Source organism: Mus musculus, chromosome 9 (assembly GCF_000001635.26).
Source record: "Mus musculus strain C57BL/6J chromosome 9, GRCm38.p6 C57BL/6J".
Taxonomy (NCBI): Eukaryota; Metazoa; Chordata; class Mammalia; order Rodentia; family Muridae; genus Mus; species Mus musculus.
This window is the reverse complement of record NC_000075.6, coordinates 79907894-79926948: the sequence shown is the minus strand read 5'-3', so window position 1 is coordinate 79926948 and position 19055 is coordinate 79907894. Positions and strand designations below refer to the sequence as shown.

Sequence of the window (19055 nt, the reverse complement as noted above, 5' to 3'; positions counted from 1 at the left end):
CATCAGTTAGCCCCATGAAAGAAAACAAATTGGGGGTTTTGTATAGAAATTGAGGGAAAAAAATCAGCAGTTAACTTCTTTGAGATGTTCAGTTAGCAGTTAATTTCTTTGGAATGCTTGTGTGGTCTCTTAGCCAACATTACCGATGACTAATTCCTGGTCTTGACAACAGTTTTTTTTCCCCCTGGCTCAAATATGTTCTTCACAAATCAAGAAGAACCCTGACCAGTGAGCACAGCTCTGTTAGGCGCACTGCAAGTTTCAAGGTCACTGTTTGTTTGTATATATATCTTTGACATCATCTCTATGGACTGTCCATGAGGCCATTACCTCATCGTGAGCACAGAGCGATCCCTGACTACATCAATGCAGCAGTAACTGTTACAGAAATATCACAGGCCTAGGCTCTCATGTGAGGAGTCTCTGGCCAAGAGGGCTGCCAAGGCGAAGGCTGTGAGGAAGACGAGCAAATCAGTATCCTTATGAACTGAGCGTTATTTCTAGTAAAAGGAAAGGAAACAAGAACAAGACTCTGACTTCACCTCAAACTCCAGCCTCTCTTCTTTACAGAGGCCATTTGTTTTACGTTTGACTGAGCACAATCAAGCATTTCTCGTCCTAGCTTTTATTGTGCCATACTTTTAAAAGAACGATTTCCTTGTTACCCCTGCCCCCTCCCAGTGCTTTTCTATTGTTTTGGAACAGAAATATGACTTGAAATAACTCTGATACATGGGATTATATTCAGAGGCTTGGCTGCTCAGGGTGAGCTGTTCTTATCCCAGCTGGAGAGTAAGTGGAGGAAGCGGGGGCCATGCCAACCTGTCTGTCTTTTTAGTACTGCCTTCATAATGCCTTACTTGGTGATGTGCGGGCATCCCTCTGTTATGATTCAGGACTCATGGGGAAGAAAGAACAAGAAAGAACACTGAGCCTTTTCTCAGGGAAAGGCTATAGCTAGGTGACCATGGCCTCAGGCTGAATGGGTTCATCTTTACCATCTCTGAGTGGTGGTAGCTAGAAATAAGCTGTGGTGAAGTTTTTACACCACAAAGATCGGCAAATGCTGCCAATCAAGGCAGGGTGTGTGTGTGTGTGTGTGTGTGTGTGTGTGTGTGTGTGCGCGCGCGCGCGCGCGTGTAGGGGGTTGGTCTTAGTCCGTCCTTCCTTCCTTCCTTCCTTCCTTCCTTCCTTCCTTCCTTCCTTCCTTCCTTCCTCTTTTCTTCCCTCCCTCCTTGTCTTATTCCTCCCTAACCTATACTCAAAGGATGTGTCCAATTAAACTTCATCAAACTTCTCACATGTCGTCAGCACAATATGGTTTTTTTTGTTTTTTGTTTTTTGTTTGTTTGTTTGGTTGGTTGGTTTTTTGAGACAGGGTTTCTCTGTGTATTCTTGACTGTCCTGGAACTCACTCTGTAGAGCAGGCTGGCCTCGAACTCAGAAATCTACCTGCCTCTGCCTCTGCCTCTGCCTCTGCCTCTGCCTCTGCCTCTGCCTCTGCCTCTGCCTCTGCCTCTGCCTCTGCCTCTGCCTCTGCCTCTGCCTCTGCCTCTGCCTCTGCCTCTGCCTCTGCCTCTGCCTCTGCCTCTGCCTCTGCCTCTGCCTCTGCCTCTGCCTCTGCCTCTGCCTCTGCCTCTGCCTCTGCCTCTGCCTACCAAGTGCTGGGATTAAAGGCGTGTGCCACGATGCCCGGCCGTCAGCACAATTTGGTAACTCACGATGTGTTAGGAAGATCCTGTGTCAACACTAAAAGGCAATTTATAGGTAGTCTCTGTCTCATAATATCCACGAACAATCCTTTACAGTGCCACTAAATAAATCCCAGTGTGTGACAAGGAAGTACTTTCTATAGCTGGATTTTCTATCCCATCAGCTCAGAGGTGGCTCCTGTTGCTACCTCTGAGATCCTCAGGGGAACTGTGGTCACTCTATGATTCTTATGGATCCCAGGAACCTGAGTGCTCAGATCCTGGCTCTACCATTGTTCTTGGTACAAAGGAAGTGTGGGTGCATTAGAATTAATCACTGGGGTTTCTGAGCCTTTCTTCCTTGATACCACTGATGGCATCCTTCTTTTCTCCTTTCCCCCCCTCCTTTTGTTTATTTTTTTCAAGACAGGGTTTCTCTTTGCAACCCTGCTGTCCTGGAACTCAATCTGTAGACCAGGCTGGCCTTGAACTCATAGAGGTCCACTTGCCTCTGCCTCTGAAGTACTGGGATTAAAGGTGTGTGCCACCACCACCTGGCTCCACAGATAGTATCTTAGCCACCTCAATGATGATAGGAAGACCATGTGGTAGAAATATAGACCAGGAAATGAAAACATGTCTCTCTAGCTGTCAGGACAGCATTAGGAACACAGCTCCTCATTTTCCTCCTGAAGACTTCTAGAAATGTCCTAATAAGGGTTTCTGAGTCCTGGAAGTCCCTAGTCATAGTGGAAGTGGCGTGTGAGAGGTCAAAATTTTACACCCAGGTTATTATAATCCAGAGATCTGGTTTTAAATCTTATTCTGTGAAACTAAGAGGCAAACACTGTGGAATCTGTTGAATCACACAGCATTTACTTTTTTTTAAAAAATTGAAACAGAGTATCACTAATGTAGCCCAGGCTAGCTTAGAATGTATTTTGTAGCCCAAGCTAATTTTAGACTTGTGACTCTCTTGCCTCAGCCTTTGAGTGCTGACAATACAGGTGTAATTCCTGGCAGTCATGACTTAATTAATTAAGCCTCAACAATAATTCAGTCGTTCATATTCCAAGATGAAAATGAAAGAGAATCTGCCTTTGAAGAAAAGTGAGCAAAACTTTCTTTGGATCTCCTGGTCACCGCTGCATTAGGATTCCAGCTTGAACCCTATAGGTGGAACAACAATATGAACTAAGCAGTACCCCGGAGCTCTTGACTCTAGCTGCATATGTATCAAAAGATGGCCTAGTCGGCCATCACTGGAAAGAGAGGCCCATTGGACACGCAAACTGTATATGCCCCAGTGCAGGGGAACGCCAGGGCCAAAAAAAAAAAAAAAAAAAAAAATGAGAATGAGTGGGTAGGGAAGTGTGTGGGGGAGGGTATGGGGGACTTTTGGGATAGCATTGGAAATGTAATTGAGGAAAATATGTAATAAAAAATATTTTAAAAAAAAGGATTCCAGCTTGGTGTCTGACCACCGTATGGCTACAGAGTACATTTTTAATTTTTAATTGATTACATTAAAAAACAAAATCCTGTGGGGAAAACTTACAGTGCCCTGCACAAGGAGGGTACTCTGTAATTTTTTTCAAAGGGTTGGCTTGCAATGATAGTAATATGAACTCATTTTTACAGTAAACTAAGATAAAAGTTGACCTGGAAATAACTCATTTAGCAAAAGGTCTTCGAGGTTTTTTCCAGCTCAGCCTGTGGCTCCCCTTCTGAATCAGTTTCACTGTGATGTGCCTGCTGACAATAACCAGCTGGACTTCCTTTTGCTACCAAGTCCCTGGCACTCTCAGATCACTTAATCAACCTAGTAAAGAGGACCCTGACATTTGCTCACACAAGGAATGGTATCTGTGTGATCGCCATCCATTCTGTCTGCGGACTTGTTCTTTAGCAACCAGTTTTAAAGTGGCAAAACAGCTGTTGTAAGTTTTTCCTTTCAGCAATACATGCACACATAGGGTTTTGGTGCTTTTAAGTATACAGATGAGAGGCTGGAGAGAGGGCTCAGCAGTTAAGAGCACTGGCTGCTCTTCCAGAGGACCAGGGTTCAATTCCCGGAAACCACATGGCAGCTCTGGAACTCCAGGTCTAGCAGATTGGACACCCTCACACAGACATACATGCAGGCAAAACACCAATGCACATTAAGTAAATAATAAAAAAATTAATTTACAGTTGAAGGAACTCAGAAGGAACAGTGTGATTATTTGGGCAAGTCTAAGCAATGTTCCAAGCATATGTGTAATACATTCACAGTTTAGGTAAAATTTATCAATAAATGGAAAACCCTAATTCTCAGTCTTGGAATTAGAACTTTAGATCAAGCAAAAGTCTATTTATAATATTTTTTAAAACTCTACCTCTACACATCTCACATATATGTTATAGTCACTCATTTAGAATAATTTAAGAGATTTTTTTTCCATAGAGAATTTCTCTCCTGAGGTTTTGATTTGGGGAGCTTGTTTCTTATAATTCCTCTTGTCCGGACTCCTGTCCGTCACTGGATACAGTCCCGAAGCACCAGAGAGGACAGAGAGGCATTTTGGCCATTACCTCAGCTGGCCTATGGGCCCCAACCTGTAGGCAGATTTGCCTGCCTAGGACGGTGGGCTGTGCGGTGGGGGAGACTCTGTGTGCAAGCATGCCACACCTTGGTTCTGGTTGACAGCTGTCAGGTAAATCTTCGTTGGTGGCCACAAGTGTTATTAGGAGAGAGAAAGTGGGCACTGATGGCAAACAGCTCCGCAGTCCTAGAAGAGCAGCCCCCTTTGCATCCTGTGGCCAGTGAGTCATGCCTGCGGAGCAGACCAGAGGTGGCAGCGAGTGAGGGAGCAGGGGAAGGATGCCCTCCCGGTGACAAATTTGGAAAATGCTCACTTTGGGCATTTTTGTTGGCTTGAATGGCAGCTGATGAAAATAAGGTAGTATTGAATTACTGGGAAAGTATTTTTTCTCATGGCTACATGAGAAACAGACTCTGCTATTTATGTGCATCTTAATTTTTAGACGTTAAAACTGTTGGCGTGCAGCCAAATTTAAAAATAACCTGTGTTTTGTACTTTCTTGATGCGTAACTATAGAACATTCCTTGACCTTCCTCCACCCCCTCCCCCAGTATTTAGTTACCATGGCTCCTAACAAAGCTATTTTTTTTCTTGACATGACAGGATGGCAGGGCCCTAGACAGCCTGGAAATGCAAACTCGGAGTGTTGTCTTATGGTGTGCAACTGGTTAACATACTGTGATCCTGTCACAGCTTGTGACTTTTCTGTGCCTGTCCTCGGTTTTGACTTTCTCTTTGTAGTTCCTCCTCAGGCATCAGGCACCTGAGTCTCTCTGTTTCAGCTGGAAGAAGCTTGTTCATTCCCTAGGGATCAGCTGAGTACGAGCACTCAAAACTGTCCTGGGTAGGAATGTAGCTGCATCTGCAGAGGACTTGTCTAAGATGCAAAAGCTACATTGGTTTTCGACTCAATACCAGCCTTAGAAAACAAACAATATCACCAACAAACATCATTTTTCAAAGCTTTCCCCTTTGCCCAGGTCTTCAGCTTTCTGTCTTTGCATGTTTTTCTGATTTATTACATCTCAGGAGCAGTGCCACATCAAATTTACTGAATTCTCAGATAGGAGACTATTACTAAAGAGTGCCCCACACTTCCTTTATTTAAAAGAAAAAAAATAGATCAAAATTTCTGTTTGGTGAGTAGTTAGTTACATGAGAGGCAGAGAGGCACTGAGGCATGAGTGCCTACTGCATTTGTTTACAATGAGTTTACTGATGGTGGCCGTCCGTGCACACAACTCCTCTGGGAATCTGATGGCCTCGGAGCTGGAGCAGCTCTGCTCCAGACTTCCCGAGTATGATGATATTTAAAAGAAGACTTTATATCCATGACCTGAACATCCTTCTATACTTAAAAGTTTTCAAAAAGATAACCACTTTTAATAATAAAAACCAATAGTAGTAACAACAACAACAACAACAACAACAATAATAATAATAACAGCAACAACAACTCATCAAAGTTAATCCCCCCAATGCATATGGCACAATTCTACTACATGACTTCTTTCCTTGTTTTTAAAATCAGTTATTATTATCATTAGAATATATGACATATATCCATGTGTGTAAATCAGATGACAGCTGTGAGGAGTCAGTTTGCTCCTTCTACCTTAGGGACCAGAGATTGAGAGTTCAGACCACCAGGTTCCTGGGATGCCCTTTATCCCCTGACCCATCCTCCTGGCCTACTTGCTTTCTTCATGACTATTTTCAACTCTGCTCTTTAGTTCTCTTAAACTCCTTTCTCCACATGTCTCCGTAGGCAGGAACGTTAACCTGAACATTTCCTGGTAAACTCGCTGATATTGGCTGAGTTCGTCCTAGTTGAAATTAATCCATTTCAGTCTTCCTGTCTGCTCTCCCAACCCCCCTTCACATTTTGGAGTGTAGCTGAGCCCTGCACATTGGTGGTAGTGAAAAGAGATCTGGGGGAAGTACCCAGGAGTCTGGCTTTTGTCTGCTTTACAGTGGCCGCTGCTTCCAAGAGGCTGTTGTCAGGACTGCCTATCTAATTAAAAAGCCCAGTGAAAAATGAAAATGTGGGATGTGGGTAGGTGTCCAAGGATAATTAAGAATCTCAAGTTGGGCTGGTAGCACAGGCTTATAATCTTGGGCCTTTCTTTTATGGCAAAACAAGAGGATCAGGAGGCCAAAGATTTTTGGCTGCATGATGACAATGAGGCCATGGGATACAGGTCAAAAACAAAAAACAAAAACAAAGCAAAAAAAAAAAAAGGTGGGGAGGGAAGGGGGTGAAACATTTCAAGGAAGAGCACAGAACAAGCAGTGGCCTGTATGACTGCTCAGCTCACACAACAGTGGAGCCCACTCTACCTGCACCCACTGCTGTCCTCTCCCAGGCTGACTCCCGATGAAATAACCCCACTACTCTCTGGCGAAATAGCTCTGCTCCCATGACATCTCTGAACTCCATCCTAATCTGCACAGACACCCTGCACCTTCCACTTCAACTCCAGTCTTGGTGCTCTACCTTGAAAGCCCCCTGTACCAATGATTCATGCGTTAGCACACAGGCTGCCTCTCCAGTCTGTTGTCCTGCTGTACTGGGCTTTTGGCCACGTCTCTGTCTCTCAGAAAATCCTAGTAGGTGCTTGAGGCACACACTGCTAAATCTGGAGTATACATTTGCATATCTCAGGACATGGGCTAGTGCCAGTGGGAATCCTCTTGAGTTTTAGCCATAAAACTTCGTGGGAATTCCTTTCCTTTTATGTTCATTTCTTTAGCAGTGTATCTGAGAGAGGAGGTAGGGAGGGACAGAGGACGTCACTGCCGCCCTATCTTTTCTCTCAGTCTGTTCTTATTTTCAAATTACAGCGAGCTGGGGACAGAATGAAAACGGGTAGAGACTGTCCAGCTTAGATGTACCCATTAAGCAAGTTTGTTACAGCTTAGATCCAGGTTGATAAACTAAGGGCTAAAGATCAGACAGAGTCACATCGGACGACTTCTCTGCTGTCTGTGATTTCCTGTTGCATGGAGCTGAGTAGAAATACCAGAAGCCAGATAGTGCTGCAAAGTGCAACATGCTTACTGTCGACAGACACAGCTTGTCAACCCCAGTCCTAGATGTTCACAGAACATAAAGTGACCCTGTCCCTCCTGCTTAACTATATGGCAGTGCCTGAAACCTTAGCTGTTAAGCTGTCACAGGGCAGGGATTCCTGCCATAACACTACTGGGAAGGACCGTCACACACACAAGTTTGTGGCTTGTGGCTTCACGCCATCCAGTGGGTAATGTGTCTGAACTTTATCATCCTCTCTTAACGGATGAGGAAATTGTGGCTTGGGGGTAGGGGGAGGAGTGACATATGCCGGGTTAAGGGCAGCAGCCCTCATGGTGTCACAGAGTTAATGGTAAAGAGGCGTAGGCAGGTAGGAACACAATTCTATGACTGTTGATGCATAAGTTCGTAGGGTTGGTTGGTGGGCTGAGGTGTGGTGGCTTCGAGGTAGGGAAGAATGGTGGCCAGTGGTCATAATGCCTTTGTCAAAACCATTGCAAAGGTGGTGGCACCTACATACTTCCAGGACACATGCTGGATCTGACACTTGTCATGTGATATGGCATTTTGCACATGATTAAGTCTTAAGTGCCTTAACTAGTTGATCGCAGAGTCCTCCAACTTTATGGCCTTTATTTGCACTCTCCTACCAATCAAGTTTATGATGATTGGTTGACAGACAAAGAAGCCAGGCACTCTGTCTAGTGTGAGGGTAAACACCGTCAATAGCTAAGACGATGGCGTTGCTACGGTTACCCTCCCAGCACACATATTAACGGGAGTGAGTTTTTACTTCTTGTTCTCCTTGGTTTGTAAGTTGGCTCTGTTCTTTTTGGCCTTACATTTGGACACCTCAGTCTTTTATTTAATCTCTAATAAGGAATGTTAAAGGACAATTAGAAAAGACAGAGCCTGGAAGTTTAAAATAGACATACCCTTACTCCTTCCATTACAAAAGTCTTGAAGTTACCCCTTTCATGTTAAAAAGAAAAAAAAAGGATTTGAAAGGCAAGACTTCTTTAAGGACAAGGGAACACACCTGACATGTGGCAGGCAGTTAGAGTACATGGAGTCATTGTCAACACGCACACATGGGGGAGTCACTTCAGTTTCTCATTTTCCTCCCCTGTCAGCATGGAGCAATGACATCATCCTTCCTTCCACTAACCAAGGCTAATGCTGGCTATCAAACGGGATTTGCCTCATTTTTCTTGAAAACGTAATAAAATTGTTCAAGAATGTTTTCCATAAAAGACAAACATTTTTATAACGTGAAATTTTGCAGTTATTTTAATGGAATAATTAGCACATCTGGAAACTGGAACTCTTTCTCTCTCTCTCTCTTTCTCTCTCTTTCTTTCTTTCTCTCTCTCTCTCTCTTTCTTCCTCTTGCTAACTGAAAGATTGGTCCAACTCATATTCAGTTGTCATAGATGTTATGTCTGTGGTATGCCAGTGACTTTCATGATTTAAAAAGCTAAACGTAAAGACTGTGTTAGCAAAGTTCCCCTTTAGGTCCATTGAGAATGAAAGAATCGTGCAGGGGCTGGAGAGAGTTCCCTCAGTAGAGCTCTTGTCCTGCAAGCATGAGAACCTGAGTTCAGCCTCCAACATCCATATTAAAGGCCAGGCTTGGCAGCACGTGCCTGTGATCCCTCTCTGGGGGAGGCAGAGGCATGCCGATCCCTGGGGTGCAGTGACTATGCTCTTTAGCTTAGTCACTGAGCTTCAGGTTCAGTGACAGAGTCTGTGTCAAAACATGGTGGAGTATGATTGAGGAAGACACTTGATCTTAGCCTCTGGCCTCCCTGTGTCTGAGCACTCACCCACCACCCAGGTTGGGGACGCACACACTATGGAATACAGAGGCAGTCTGAGAGAAGGGAAGGTAAGTGTGGGCTTAGAAGAACAACGTTGTCACATGAATCGAGGTTGGAGAAAATGTCTCTTATGTTCTGGGTTTTACATCAGTTTGTTTTGAGGGGCTGTGGAGCTTGCATAGCCTGCAATTGTATTTCAGCCCCTGGGAGGATGGCTGGGATTTCCTTTGTCTCATCGTTTCTGACCTAGAGATAAAAGGTGCTGCTCAGACTGGAGAATCCAGCTTGCCCTGTGTAATAGTTAAGGCTTTCCCGGGTACTGACCTATATATGTGCAAATAACTAGTCCTCATTTTGCTTATCTTGATTTTTTTTCAAGTAGGGAAAATAATCAAATTCACCAGAAAAACTTAAAGGCTCAATAATCACATACATTTGAGAGCCTTGCCCTTTGTATGTAATCAAATAGTTGTTATTGATTCTATACTATGCCTAATGAAACAATGACTTCAGATTTACAATAATGTCACCCTATAAGCTGGCCTAACACACACACTTGTAATCCTAGTACCCAGCAAGCTAAGCCAGGAGGATTCTTTAGTATCTGAAGCCCTCCTGGACTACATAGGGAATTCTAAGCCAGCCTGATCAGCTTGAAGCAGTCCCTGTTTCAAACAAACAAACAAATAAGGAACCTACCAAAAGCACACATTATTACATATATAGTAAATATATTTCAAAATGTATTTAAAGGTCAAGAATTAATAATTGATGTTGGAAATATATGAAAACCATGTCAGAGGTTATTCCATCATTATTGTACATATCTGTCTTATAACTAAATACATAAGTGCATTTCTTTTTTATATCTTGATAATAACATTGCTTATGTTAAAGAAGGAAGAACCCCCCCCCCATCCCTGTTATAGATGCTGTAAATAAACACAAGAGGCGCAATGATACCCAGGCTGCAGTGTCACAGGCCTTTGTGGTATATTCTGTTCATAGGAAATAAGGACCCCTAAGGGATGTGTGGAGACGGACAGAACCCCAAAGCTCACTCGTCAGCCCATCTAGCTGCATCACTGAGCCACAGTGAGAGGCCCTGATTCAAAAACTAAGGTGGAGAATGAAGAAGACACCTGATGCTCACATCTGGCCTCCACAGGCATGTGCACACACCTGTCATCTACCACCTGCCTACATGACCAGGTGTATACAGCACACACGAATGATGTTGTGCAACAAGTACCACTTCTTGTTACTTGTCAGAGGAGATTTAAAAAGCACGAGGGTAAAGCAGTGAAATTGTTCATTGGGCAAACACTTGCCACTAAGCCTAGTGACCTGAGTTAATTCCCTGGGACTCACATGGTAGAAAATGAAAAACAACTCCCAAAATTGTCCTCAGTGACCCACCCACATCATACCACTCATATAGCCCCAGACATGTGGGCACATGTGTGTTACCCACACGTGTGTGTACAAATATACGCACACATCAACATAAAACAATTTACAAGATGAGGGTAGTCTCTTTGCATTTTTAACCTTTATTTTAAAACAATATTGCAAATTAGTAATTTCTTATACACCTATTTTTTTTTTTGGTTTTTTTTTTTTTTTTTTTTGAGACAGGGTTTCTCTGTGTAGCCCTGGCTGTGCTGGAACTCACTTTGTAGACCAGGCTGGCCTCGAACTCAGAAATCCGCCTGCCTCTGCCTCCCGAGTGCTGGGATTAAAGGCATACGTCACCATGCCCGGCATATACACCTATTTTTAAAAAGGTTTCTTTAAAATATGTATTTTACGTTGCATATTCTTCCTCGTGTTCCTCCTCATACGACCCCTTTTGCCCCTTTCTCTATTGTTGGACTAGATTATCTTGTGAAAGTACTCATGGGCATCTTTTGTTGTTTGGGTATTTTGCCTTCATGTGCGTCCAAGCGCTGTGTGCATGCAGTGTCCTTAGAAGCCAGAAGAAGGTGAAAGAGTTCCCCAGACCTGGAGTTACAGATGTTGTGAGCTGCCTGTGCGTTCTGGGAATCAGTAACTGGTCCTCCGAAAGAGCCACCAGTGCTCTTAACTGCCGAGCCTTCTCTAGACCCATAGCAGTTATGTAGAAATAAAATGTACCTGCTATGATTTGTAGAGAGATACAAATCTACATACAAATAAACATAGGAAATGTATGGGAGATGAGACAGGAAGTTCAAATTTTCTGGTGGAGGATCTTGGGCACTGGCTGGTGGAAAGGCCAGGCAGCACAGAAGACTCTGTGACAAAGACTTAAAGTATTTGGGAAAGGTCGCTGTCTGTCATCACTCCCACTCCGCTGCATAGCTCACTTTGTGCTTTCTTCCACTCCCACGTTTCACTCCACAGCACTTCTCCTTTCTTTAATTTTTAAAAAATACTTATTTATGTGACTACACTGTAGCTGTCTTCAGACACACCAGAAGAGGGCATCCGATCCCATCACAGATGGCTGTGAGCCACCATGTGGTTGCCGGGAATTGAACTCAGTACCTCTGGAAGAACAGTCGGTGCTCTTACCCACTGAGCCATCTCTCCAGCGTCCACAGCCTAGTGGACTAGCCTAGTCTCTTGCTAGATTTTGGAATTTTTTTCCTAGAAAACTTTTATAGGTCTGCTGCTATCATCCTTGAGTCACATTAAACAGAATTCATAAAGCATTTCAGCACAGTTCTAGGCTAGGGTAGAATAATATTTTTCTGATTTGCCCCAGTTTGTGTGGTATTTTTGTTTTTGTTGTTGTTGTTGTTGTTGTTACTACATGACTGCAGAGGCTCAGAAAATCCTCCAAATTCTTTTTTTTTTCCATTTTTTATTAGGTATTTAGCTCATTTACATTTCCAATGCTATACCAAAAGTCCCCCATACCCACCCACCCCCACTCCCCAATCCTCCAAATTCTTATGCTTCATGAGACTAATGGAATATTTAACTATATTGGCTAGATCTGGCTTAGCAGGAGAAAAACATTTTTAAAATTTAAAAATCTGGTTATTGCAAAGGTTTAAAAAATGTGGACGAGAGGCAAAACGTTCACTTTCCAGGTCTTGTGGTACAGAGTGTGAAGGGTTAAAGAAAGAAACCATGGTAACAGGTAGGACAACCTGGGAGAAAGTTGTAACATTTAGGGTCTTCCCAGGAGCCTTTCTGAACAGTGAGCACTGCTAAGATGGAAATCTTTCTGAGATGCTCAAACGTTTCATGGGCTGGGATATTTATAAACAGACTTGACAGAGTGCCCGTGATGCACAGAGGAAGTAACCTGGTGGTGCAGAGGAGGAGGTAGGTGGTTTGGTTGGTTTTTTACGTGTTAAAATACACTGAGGACACAAAACTAGAACCAATGATTTCCTTTGCCTCTGGCTTTAGGCACGCTGGGGTTTTTGTCTTTTCTGTTTGAAAGAATGAGGATGGTGTGTGATGAAGTCCTGAACTCCCCTGACCCTACTCCCCTTTATAAGGCCACACTGTAAAACATAACCCTTCCTGCAGTGATGGGGCTTCCTTTTTCTATGTGGTAGGCTTTTTTTCTTATAATCCTGTAAAGTATTATACATCTATATGATATCTTATGTGCCAGGTAGACTCTTAAAACTATGAATAGAAAAAAACAAAAAGAGACAGGGGTTGGATGCTTTGAGATGCTAATGAGCATAAGAAAGAGCTAAGCTTGGGCAGAAAAGAAGTTTTTGTTGGTGGTGAGGAGAGGGAGTGTGTTGAGCAGAGTTGTATCGCAACAGGAGGAGGAGTGCCTGATATGGACCAAGGGCAAGCATGGGTGTACCAGGGCAAATTCACCATTAAGGTCTGGAGGGGCCAAGGAAGCTGGGAATGAGAATGGACATTTAACTGCTAAAGGCATATCCTCTTTTTCCTCTTCTTTATTTTTAAAGAGAATTTATTTTAGTGTGTGCACTGTGTGAGGGTGGGGATGGGGGGGGGCATGGGGTAGGGGTGGGGGCTAGGGTGACTGTAAAAGCCATAAGAAGGCAGCACTAGAGTTGGGGACAGTTGTGAGGTTCAGGGCGCAGGTACTAGGAACCTGCCTGTGTTCTGAAAGAGCAAATACTATTTAGGTCTGGACTATCTCTCCAGCCTTTCTTCAAATGCTGTGGAAAGGCTTGTAATTTCAGTAGAAATGACACCACGGATTTGTATTTATATTTTGTAATTCATTTGCTCTCACCCATCTGGCACAACACAGGGTACTGCCCAGTGTAGAAGGCAGCAGGAATGAAGAGGAGGGAGAGTCCTAGATAAGAGAAGGAGTCTCAGGATGCTATTCAGCCCTCCTTTCTTCCCACTCTACACAGCAAATTCCATGCTCCGTGTTGCTGCTGTCAGGTTGCTATGGAAGGAAAAATAAGGTATTTAATGAACTATGTTAGTATACCAAATAGAATAATTTGTGCCCACACAATACCAATTTTCAAAAACCGTCTGCAAAACTTGATGTGGGTCTTCAGTGTATCTTACCTGTTTTCTGGAGAAAACCTTTTTTGAGGAATGTGCCGTGGAGGGTTGTGAAGGCGTCTGAATTCCTTCCAGGAGTTTATCATTGGTTTTCTAACTTGCAGCCTTGCCTTGCGGTGGGCTCCTGAAGGCCGGTGGGCCCTGCATGCCCTGCCATCTGCCTGTTCTCCTTGCAAGCACAATGGACTGGATTTTGCATTAAACCTTTGCTATTGCTTGGATATGGGGCCTTTAGAACAGTCATGGCCATTCCTGTTCAGACTTTGTGTCCTGTTTTCATTAGAACAGGACACCACATTGTTTCTCAGGAAGGGTCTTGAGAAATTCATCATTTCACAAGCTCCACAGTACATTGGTTTAAAAATGGATGTTTTTGGTTTTTCCCTTGGTAACCTAATTTCAGTTATTATAGGAATTCTGTATGTGCCTGTGGAGGAGAACATACGTACACACTTCTCCAGTTCCACTGAGCATCGCAAGAAAACATGAGCACTTGTGGTGTTTTCTTCATCCTCTGATCTCCACCATCAGAGATGGACTCAGACCCTAGCTCTTCTCAGCCATGTGAACAAGGGAACGATAGTTTATATCTTTACACCTCTTGCTCTCATCTGAAAGTCTCAGAATAGCAGCACCTGCTCTTGGAGGTGGGTGTAGTGTCAGATGTTAGGCTGTGTGTAAAGTGCTTCAGGCCTTGTAGGTAAGAGGGATCGGGAGCTGTTGGAAATGAGACAGGGATGGATCTCTCTCACTGACATAGCAGGAGGTACCTTGCCAAAACATTCGTCCCTACAAGACATAATAAAGTGGCTTAAAGTAATTCTTAGGGGTAACACAGTTGGTTATGCTATTGAAAATTGTATTCTCTCCTCCCAGGCTCTGTCTAATTTCTTCCTGAACTGTCTTGACTAGAGTGTTATCCCTGATGAATTTCACATTCCAATGATAGAGCAGGTGCCGGGGCAGATGTTGTTATGGAAACAAACATAGAAGACTGTATCTGGCTTACTAAGAAAGGAAAAGGAAATTAACTTCTGCCCAAGTTCAGCAACACCAATAAAACAGTATTTGCATAGGCCAAACGAACATCAAGGAATCCACATGGCTGGGCACCAGAGCTTAAGCTTTCAAACTAAAATGATGTACAACTGCTGGATAATTCTAGAATCGTGTTGGACCATTAAAAAACTTACCTGGGAACATTAACTTTAGGTGGAAATGTTTAGAAAGAACCAAATATAAAGACACTTGATAATAAGTTGGCCCTACTTTCTGTATTTTTGCAAATACAACTGTGATTAGCATAAACACTGTGACATAGATAAACACAGACACGTAAGACGGTCAGGAACAAGTCCTGCGTTTTGATTACAGAGCTGAGGCAGTTTAAATAACCACCCTACATCCCATGCTTTGGCAACTATTACCTAGAAATTCTGTTAATGCCTGCTCTAAATCAAAGCTCTTAAATTAATATTTAATCGACCATCCCAAACAGCTTTAAGACTTTACAGAGATGGTTGTTACTTCAGATAACAGCCAGTCATGGAGTTGCTGAGTTGTTATTTGGGAAGCCCACGTTGGGTGGATGTGCTGTGTGCCGAGTTGTGAGTTTAACCTGAGCCTCTTTCCACTATTCGTTTGTCTTTCTTTTCCTCCTTTCTTTACCTTCCCTCACTGCTTTTTCCTCCTCTTCCTTCCATTTTCATTTTTAAGAGCCTCTGCTTTTTACATTTCCAAATTAAACTACATATGGCTGTATAGCCTGGATATGTCTGTGCATCATATGCATGCCTGTTGTCTGTGTAGAAGGGAGTATTGGACTCCCTGAAACAGGAGTTGCAGATAGTCCTGAGCTCCCATGTGGGTGCTGGGAGCAGAACCCTGGTCCTCTTGCATGGGTAGCATGTGCTGAGCCATCTCTGCAGCCCCACCCCCTTTCTTCTCTAAAGCCATCTTGAAGCTTCGGTTAGCTCACAAATAAGGTGTGCTAATGTATAATAGATATGTTCCAAAGGGCCTTGGTTTCTGCTATAAAGTAACATCATTTTGTTGTTGTTTACCAGAGAAGTACAAAAGACTCTAAAATTGAGAAGTAATCACTGAGTCAATCAGAAAACTGTGTGCCAGTGTCAAGGAATACTGTTTCAGTTCGTATTATTTACACTTATAGAGTGCTGCCATCCATAAAAGAGTCCATTTCATTGTAAGAGTTCTTTTAAAAAGGGACACAAGCTGTTGATTTCAATATTCATGTGAAGGAGATATCATACCATGTTTATATATTTACAAAAATCTGTTTTAAATAGCTTTCCTTAGTTCCTGAAATATGATTAGGTTCATAAAGCGAATTTATGTTCCAATAAAAAAGTCATTGGAATAAATAATGATAATCTCATTGGTTATCTGTTTCTGGAGAACACTTTTTATACTGAGAATTTAAAATAAGGCCACATCTTGGTGACTTTCCATTGCTGTGCTAACACACTATGAAAAAGGCAACTTGCAGAAGAGTTTATCTGAGGCTCACAGTTCAGACGGCTCACATCTGTCCTGATGGGGAGCATGGACGTGGGTGGGCAGACATGGTGCTGCAGCAGGAGCTAAGAGTTACGTCTAGATCCACGAGGTAGAGAGAACACACTGGGAATGGCATGGAGTGTTGAAACCTCAGGTCCACCCTCATAACACACCTCTTCCAAGAAGCCCACACCTCTTAACCCTTCCCAAACAGTTCCACCAACTGGGATAGTGAGAATTTTGGTTTCCTTAAAAACATAAAAATGTTATGGGAATATGTTTTTGTTTTAATCCCAGGTGTGGGTCTACTTCAGATTATCCACAGCAGCTGACTGTGGTTTGTCTTGTGCTCTGGCAGGGGTATGATTTTGCGAATGTGTGACATTTGGAATTCTTGGGACTCTTGAGTGCGTATAAAAATGCTAGACTCCCAAGAGGGGCTGCAGCCACTGTTACTCCTGCCGTTGCTGGTTGGAGATATCCCAGTGACTGAGATTAAATTTACCCCAAGGAACTCAGTACCCCTAATTGGCAAGAAGTAATCTAAGGATATTGACTCCCTCTGCCCCCTCTAGACTTCTTCCTTTCCTACCTAGTGTTGGAATTGGAAGGGATAAGGGTGGTGGAAATAGAAACCCATAAAGTAGCCAGAAATCCAGCTACCAGTTGGGGACTCAAAATTATGAGCCTTTGGGGACCATTGTCATTCAAACAACCACAGACCACCTCCTGCACACTGAATTTTATGTTTTTTTTTTCTTTTTTTTTCTTTTTAGAATTTTATTTATTTATTTATTTATTTATTTCCCCATTTCTTTTTCTTTTTTTTTTTCCATTTTTTATTAGGTATTTAACTCATTTACATTTCCAATGCTATACCAAACGTCCCCCATATCCACCCACCCCCACTCCCCTGCCCACCCACTCCCCCTTTTTGGCCCTGGTGTTCCCCTGTACTGGGGCATATAAAGTTTGCAAGTCCAATGGGCCTCTCTTTCCAGTGATGGCCGACTAGGCCATCTTTTGATATATATGCAGCTAGAGTCAAGAGCTCCGGGGTACTGGTTAGTTCATAATGTTGTTCCACCTATAGGGTTGCAGATCCCTTTAGCTCCTTGGCTACTTTCTCTAGCTCCTCCATTGGGAGCCCTATGATCCATCCATTAGCTGACTGTGAGCATCCACTTCTGTGTTTGCTAGGCCCCGGCATAGTCTCACAAGAGACAGCTACATCTGGGTCCTTTCAATAAAATCTTGCTAGTGTATGCAATGGTGTCAGCGTTTGGATGCTGATTATGGGGTGGATCCCTGGATATGGCAGTCTCTACATGGTCCATCCTTTCATCTCAGCTCCAAACTTTGGCTCTGTAACTCCTTCCATGGGTGTTTTGTTCCCAAATCTAAGGAGGGGCATAGTGTCCACACTTCAGTCTTCATTCTTCTTGAGTTTCATGTGTTTAACAAATTATATCTTATATCTTGGGTATCCTAGGTTTGGGGCTAATATCCACTTATCAGTGAATACATATTGTGTGAGTTTCTTTGTGAATGTGTTACCTCACTCAGGATGATGCCCTCCAGGTCCATCCATTTGGCTAGGAACTTCATAAATTCATTCTTTTTAATAGCTGAGTAGTACTCCATTGTGTAGATGTACCACATTTTCTGTATCCATTCCTCAGTTGAGGGGCATCTAGGTTCTTTCCAGCTTCTGACTATTATAAATAAGGCTGCTATGAACATAGTGGAGCATGTGTCCTTCTTACCTGTTGGGGCATCTTCTGGATATATGCCCAGGAGAGGTATTGCTGGATCCTCCGGTAGTACTATGTCCAGTTTTCTGAGGAACCGCCAGACTGATTTCCAGAGTGGTTGTACAAGCCTGCACTCCCACCAACAATGGAGGAGTGTTCCTCTTTCTCCACATCCACGCCAGCATCTGCTGTCACCTGAATTTTTGATCTTAGCCATTCTGACTGGTGTGAGGTGGAATCTCAGGGTTGTTTTGATTTGCATTTCCCTGATGATTAAGGATGTTGAACATTTTTTCAAGTGCTTCTCTGACATTCGGTATTCCTCAGGTGAGAATTCTTTGTTCAGTTCTGAGCCCCATTTTTTAATGGGGTTATTTGATTTTCTGAAGTCCACCTTCTTGAGTTCTTTATATATGTTGGATATTAGTCCCCTATCTGATTTAGGATAGGTAAATATCCTTTCCCAATCTGTTGGTGGTCTTTTTGTCTTATTGACGGTGTCTTTTGCCTTGCAGAAACTTTGGAGTTTCATTAGGTCCCATTTGTCAATTCTCGATCTTACAGCACAAGCCATTGCTGTTCTGTTCAGGAATTTTTCCCCTGTGCCCATATCTTCAAGGCTTTTCCCCACTTTCTCCTCTATAAGTTTCAGTGTCTCTGGTTTTATGTGAAGTTCCTTGATCCACTTAGATTTGACCTTAGTACAAGGAGATAAGTATGGATCGATTCGCATTCTTCTACACGATAACAACCAGTTGTGCCAGCACCAATTGTTGAAAATGCTGTCTTTCTTCCACTGGATGGTTTTAGCTCCCTTGTCGAAGATCAAGTAACCATAGGTGTGTGGGTTCATTTCTGGGTCTTCAATTCTATTCCATTGGTCTACTTGTCTGTCTCTATACCAGTACCATGCAGGCAGTTTTTATCACAATTGCTCTGTAGTAAAGCTTTAGGTCTGGCATGGTGATTCCGCCAGAAGTTCTTTTATCCTTGAGAAGACTTTTTGCTATCCTAGGTTTTTTGTTATTCCAGACAAATTTGCAAATTGCTCCTTCCAATTCGTTGAAGAATTGAGTTGGAATTTTGATGGGGATTGCATTGAATCTGTAGATTGCTTTTGGCAAGATAGCCATTTTTACAAT

General features: G+C 43.1%; 1 protein-coding gene across 4 annotated transcripts in view; it reads left to right on the top strand.

Moving 5' to 3' along the window:
• Window positions 1-19055, top strand: part of Filip1 (filamin A interacting protein 1) — a 207834-nt gene that overhangs the window by 85903 nt on the left and 102876 nt on the right. The window lies entirely within an intron of this gene.